General features: G+C 32.2%; 1 pseudogene across 1 annotated transcript; it reads left to right on the forward strand.

Annotated features, from left to right (window-relative positions):
• Positions 1 to 3271: 3271 nt before the first annotated feature.
• On the forward strand, positions 3272 to 6191 carry LOC107614970 (septin and tuftelin-interacting protein 1 homolog 1 pseudogene; annotated as a pseudogene). Its single transcript, XR_015899541.1, has 3 exons — positions 3272 to 3294; positions 3848 to 4226; positions 4734 to 6191. The product of XR_015899541.1 is annotated as a septin and tuftelin-interacting protein 1 homolog 1 pseudogene (transcript).
• The last annotated feature ends 322 nt before the right edge of the window (positions 6192 to 6513 follow it).

Here is a 6513-nt window from a genome sequence, read left to right on the forward strand (position 1 = left end):
TTATTTATTATTTTAAAATAATTTTTTCGGTTGAACCACCAGTTGGACTGGTTAGACCAGTAAAATAATGACTAAAACAGTTTAATGATCGGTCCGGTTTTTAGAACCTTGAGAAGAAAAAATCAGTGTAAAAATAAATTAGAAGAGGAAATAAAAATTAGGGAATCAAGTGAAAATAAATTAGAAATAAAAAAAATTAAAAAAAGAAAGTAAAAGGAGATGAAAAAAAAATTGACAAAAAAAAAAATATGAAACTATGAACTCTAGCAGAGTGAACCCAAAGGACGCTCCTAAAACTTTAAATCAATACAGAGTTTGGTAAGTGAAAAATATATCCAAATCAATTAAAATTATAAAATATAATCTGGTTAGTTTGAATTGATTTAGCATTTTTAAACTCTTACCCGAACCAATTGAACTCAACTAAAATGGTATTAGTTTGATTCCACTAATTGGATACTCAATTAAAATAAATAAATAAATAAAATTTATAAAAAATGACGAACTGAATATTCTTAAAAAAGAAAAATAGATTAAAACAACGTATTATCTTTACATATAACACTATAACAAATTAATATTATAATATATTTATCTTAAAAATTAATATCAAAGATTAACACTACAAATTACATTTTTATTTATATATATATATATTAGATATTCAAATAAGATCGATTTTCACAAGACCGAATCTGATAACTAATCTAAATAAAAACAGATTTAATAAGTTTTTTATCTTATTATATTCGAATATCCTTGGATCACTAAAACCATTTTAATTGAATTGGTTCGATTGTGGATTTGTGGTCAAATAATTGGGTTACCTAGACTCGATTACATCCTTAATTAGAGTAAAGTATCGTTTTTGTCCATAATATTTGGGGTAAGTTCTATTTATTTTCCTAACATTTAAATCATTCTATTTGTATCCTTAACGTTTATAAAAGTGATTCAATGTTATCCTACTATCAATTATACTAATAAATCAGATTATATTTTTTAATTATTCTCACTTGGATATATTCATTCTCAATTAGGTCTCACTTGGATGTGTTCGATTTTAATATTATACCCACTATTTGTGTTTAGATTCAATTATGTCCCTAGAAAAGTGAATTATGTAAATGTTGTAGGAATTAGTTTCAACATTTGATGAGCTATTTTCCAGAGTAGATCATCGATTCTATCCCAGACATTTGTATTCTAACTTCAAGAAGAGATTTTTAAAACTCAAACTAAAGCGCTCATGATGTGTAATTGACGGCAGGATAACATTGAATCAATTTTACAAACGTTAGGAATACAAATAGGATGATTTAAACGTTAGGGACACAAATAGGATTTACCCCAAACGTTGAGGACAAAAATAATACTTTACTCTTCTTAATTATTTTCGTCAAACTAATATTAGAGACATTCATGGGCGGGATAAAATCAAATTTGACCAAATTCATACTCAATTTTAAATTATAATCAAATTTATCTTTTTAAAACTATACCTGAACTTAAACTTAACAAAAATTTTATATTTTGAGCAACTTTTTTTACCAGATTTGCACTGATATAATTCGAGCTTGAGCTAAAAAAATGAAAGAAAAAAGTTATCATTATTTATCAACACCAAAAGCAACATATATCTAACCATTAAATATAACATATATTCAAACAATAGATCTAAACAATATTATTAGACAAAAAAAAATCAATATATCAAGAAATTTGGAATGATGAGAGTTTAAGAACAACAACATAGTAGAAGTGACTGGGATGCAAAGCAAAGTAAAGGCGCTATGAAACTATGCAAATTAGGCGGCAGTAAGGGTTTGTTTAGATGTTGAAAAGAAAATGGAAGGAAAAAAAATAAAAGGAAAGAAAATGGGAAGAAAAGTTAAGTTATTTGTGTGTTGTTTGGATGAATAGAAAATAGATGGAAAGAAAATAGAGAGAAAATTTTCTTTTGTTTGGATGAAAAGAAAAGTGAGAAGAAAGAAAATCATGATAGTATAAAATTACATTAATACCTTTATCATAAAATAAAATATAAATATTTTTATTTATTCATGTTTTATTATATTTTATAAATATTATAAAATATTATAATTTTATATATTTGATTTAAATTATTTATCTAATACATATAATATTTAAATATAAATTTTTATTATAATAATATATTAAAACTAAATTTATATTAATATTTGTTAATAATAATATAACTAAGGGTAGTATTGGAAATACAAAAATATAGCACTTTTCTCTTTGTTTTCTTGCTTGTGATGGAAAGAAAATTTTTTTAGTGGGACCCATACAAAAATTTTCTTTCCTTCCTATTTTCTTTTATAACCAAACAAAGGAAAATATCATTTTCCATCCATTTTCTTTCCATCCATTTTCTTTCCACCAATTTTCTATCAAACCAAACAATGTGTAAGATAGTGGTGAGGTGAAGCAGAAAAGCAGCGTAGCTGAGTTTTTCAAGTGATATTTCTTTTTTCCTAAATATAAATTTACTAAAAGGATTTGGATATTGACTGAGTGTGTATTTTTTTTTGTGACTAAATAAGGAAAGAAACAAAGCAAAAACTATTCTAAATCCGAGCGGATGATTCGTTGGAGACCAACACCAGGCTCAGACCAAATAACATGATTAGAGTTACTCTTGGCACCATATTTAGCCATCCAATCCGCAGCTTTATTTGCTTCTCGGGACACCCATTCAACGTGAACAAGCCAAGGACGAGATAAAAGCTCTTGAATCTTGTGAACTAAATCTGTTACTTCAGATGGATACCCACTTGTAAGCTCATGCATGATGGGCAGAATGTCAAGACAATCTGTTTCACATATAATATCCCTCAAACCGCAATCCTAAGCTAAAACCAGTCCCCTCCAAGCAGCAAATAATTCACATCTGATTATAGACCAAGGGGGAATGCTTCCAGAGCAGCCCGAGATCCAATCTCCCTTAGAATCTCTAATAATACACCCAAATCCCGCTAAATTTGAATCCATATACAAGCTTGCATCACAATTAACTTTAAAACTATTGCCTACCGGTGGTTCCCAACACAGGCAATTTCGGAGAGACCTAAAGGACTGAGTGTGTATATTCCTAACTAATACTATATTTTTTATTTTTTTTTTAAAAATAATAAAAAAAATAAAAATAAAAAATAAAAAATATAATTATTTTATTGACAATTAAATCACTTGAAAATATTTTTCTTTCTTTTAAATTATAATCACTAAACACACTAAAAAAAGATAAATGTACGAACACCCAAAAAAAGGGTAATGCTATGTAGACAAAAAAACAGCCAGAACTTGCCTTATTTAGCATTAATTAATTATCGCAACAATTAATGAATACTAAATAAGGCAAGTTAGTAAGTTACGATTGTTTTTGGCTGATTTTCTTTGGTTACCAAACATTTCCGATAAAAATGTCCATTTGCTTATTTAGAAATTTTTTGACAAATATGTTAAAATGTTGGTTAAAAAAAATAAACAAAACATCTTTATTACATTAAATTTAATTTGTGAGTAAATTTTTTAACCAATCTAATTATATATCGATTCTTTCTAGTCTGATTATAGTAATATTTAAATTTTTTTCAACCATCATGGATATGATATTATTGACTTCAACAATGATGCAATTGAAAATTAGAAGCTAAATAACATTTACTACTTACTAGTAATGGGAAGAGAATAAATTTATATCAATAAATAGTTTGCAAACCGTTGAATCGGCTGAGAACCGGGAGGTCGGATTGAACCGGGATCCGGCCGGTTCTATTGAAACGTCGTCGTTTTGCGTTCAGGGATAAAATGATTCTTCAAGTTTGAATCCCTCGAGCCATTATTCCCCCTCTCAACTCTCAACTCTCTCATTCCCCAAACGTCCAAAACACAACCCTAGGTCTCCCCCACCGTGGCAAGGAGTGCGCCGCCGTCCGTTGTGTTCAGGGCCACCGTATCTTCGTCCGGTCGTCCGCAGTGCTTCGTCATTCATCAATCGGTGCGTCACTGCATCTTCTTCGAGGTCGCCGTCAGTGGTCTTCGTCTTCCTCGAGCTCGCCGTCAATGGGCGTCGGGGTCGAAGTCTCCAACGGTACAACCCCTCTCCTCATTCACCAAGCGCAGATTCTTCCTCAAGCTCGCCGTCCGCCGTCTGCCTTCATTTCCCTCCGTTGAGCTCCCTCACCCCTGTGCTTTGGAAGGTATTCTTTTTTGCTGTAATTGTTGTTTTAATTGGTTTAGGATTCTTAAGTTGTTATTACTGTGAATCTGTGATTTTTCTTTTTCATTGCTCGTTGATTGTTGATCATGTTTTTGTTGAATCTATTATGTTGTTGTTCTATTGTGTTTAATTCTTTTTTTTACTGTGATTTTCTGTTCTTAAACTTGTTAATTTGTTAAACTGTTATTGTGTATCTATGGTTGTTCTTGGGATTATTGGATTGCTGTGTTTTTTTGTTAAACTGTTAATTTTCTAATTTGTTAAATGATTGTTTTTGTAATCTAAGATTGAGAATGTCTTTGATTTTTGTTGTTGGTTGCTGGTTGATTGGCTCTGCTCACTGGTTGATTAGCTTTGCTCATTGGTTGATAATGAGTTTTAACTGTTACTGACTTGTTCTCGAGTTGATAATGAGTTTTACCACTCCTAATTATATTAATGTATTCAATACACTTGTAACTTGAGTTCTCTAATAAAAGATTTATAGACAAGAGAGAAGTTAGAATCTGAAGCAGCATTCCAAAAGCGTCAACTGGATAACATGGAGGAAATAATGAGTGTACAAGTAGTCGAAGAGAGCACTTCTGGAACCCTAGCATTAGATTTCCTTGCTAGATGTTTCAGTGACTTGCATGAGAGATATGCGGATAGCTACAAGTTGTGTAATTTGTCCTGCATTGCTTGCTCATATGCTCTTCCTTTGTTTATTATTAGTGTGTTCCAAGATTGGGATCCTCTTCGAAATCCATCTTATGGGTTGGAGTTGGGATCTACGTGGAAGACCTTGCTTCAAGGAAAAGAATGTCTTGATATATGGGATATATCATCACCTTATACACAATTGGTTTCGATGTTGCCAGCCGTCAGAATATCTGGAGTGACATGGCAGGCGTGGGGATCCTGAGCTAATGCTACGATTTCTTGATTTGTGGGAGAAGTTGCTTCCTCTTTCAGTCCTCACTGCCATATTGGACAATATAGTCTTGCCAAAATTGTCAGCTGCTGCAGATACTTGGGAACCACATCGAGAGACTATTCCTATCCACACTTGGGTGCATCCATGGCTACCGAGGATAGAGCAAGTTGGAAGGTATTTACCAGGTCATTCGTTTTAAATTGAGTTCTGTTGTTGGTGCCTGGCATCGAAGTGACGCCTCTACATATACCATATTGTCTCCGTGGAAGACTGTCTTTGATGCTGTAAGCTGGGAGCAACTTATGCTTCGATTTATTGTGCCTAAGTTGCAACTTGTCTTGCAAGAGTTTGAAGTCAATCCAGCAAGTTAGAAGCTCGATCAATTTTTTTGGGTAATTAAATGGGCTCCTGTGATTCCAATTCATATCATGGTGGACATGATGGAAAAGTTCTTCTTCACAAAGTGGCTTCAGGTTTTGTATCACTGGTTGTGCTCAAATCCTAACTTGGAAGAAGTTATGAAGTGGTATAATGGATGGAAGGAGCTTATTCCAGAAGAACTATTGGCAAATGAAAGTATCCGATTCCAGATAAACCGTGGTTTAGATATGATGAGTCCTCTGTTGACGGAAGGCTCAACAGAAAGCAGCAACCTATGCTCAACAGCAAGCTGTTGCAGCATTGGGTGGTGCCAACGCAAATGGTGTGCATGATTTGAGCTTGAAAGAAGTCATTGAGGCTCATGCCCAGCATCATGGTTTGTTGTTCAAGATTAAGCCTGGTAGAATGCACAACGGTCACCAAATATATGGGTTTAGTAATGTCAGCATAATAATAGACTCGCTACATCAGAAGGTATATGCTCAACATGAGGAAACATGGTCCTTGGAATCTCTCCAAGGATTGCTAGAGTTGCATAATAAATCCCTTGGTAAAAGACACTGATTTCTGTATTGTAGTGTAATTAAAACACAAAATATTAAAACTCAAAGGGAGCCGTTGAATTACCAGCCCTACAGGAATCTTTTCTATTTACAGGTCTTTAATGCATGCATCTGAGAAGTCCAGTCAGGCAGAAAGGAAGAAAGAACAATCATAACTTCAACGAGAGGAGTTTTAATATTTTGGATTTTACTAAATAAATATAGTAATTATTTTAAATGTTTTAATTTTTTAGATTTCACTAAATAAATATAGTAGTTATTTAAAAAAAATTATATTAAAATATTAAAATTCAACAAGTGATCCTATAAATTAGTTTTTCAATTATTGTGTTTTATCGTATAAATTAGCAAGATACCCGCGCGATGTGCAGACAACACATACGCAAGTTAGAATGACGTGAATATAA

The sequence above is a fragment of the Arachis ipaensis genome, chromosome B9 (assembly GCF_059453495.1).
Source record: "Arachis ipaensis isolate K30076 ecotype BB chromosome B9, ASM5945349v1, whole genome shotgun sequence".
NCBI lineage: Eukaryota > Viridiplantae > Streptophyta > Magnoliopsida > Fabales > Fabaceae > Arachis > Arachis ipaensis.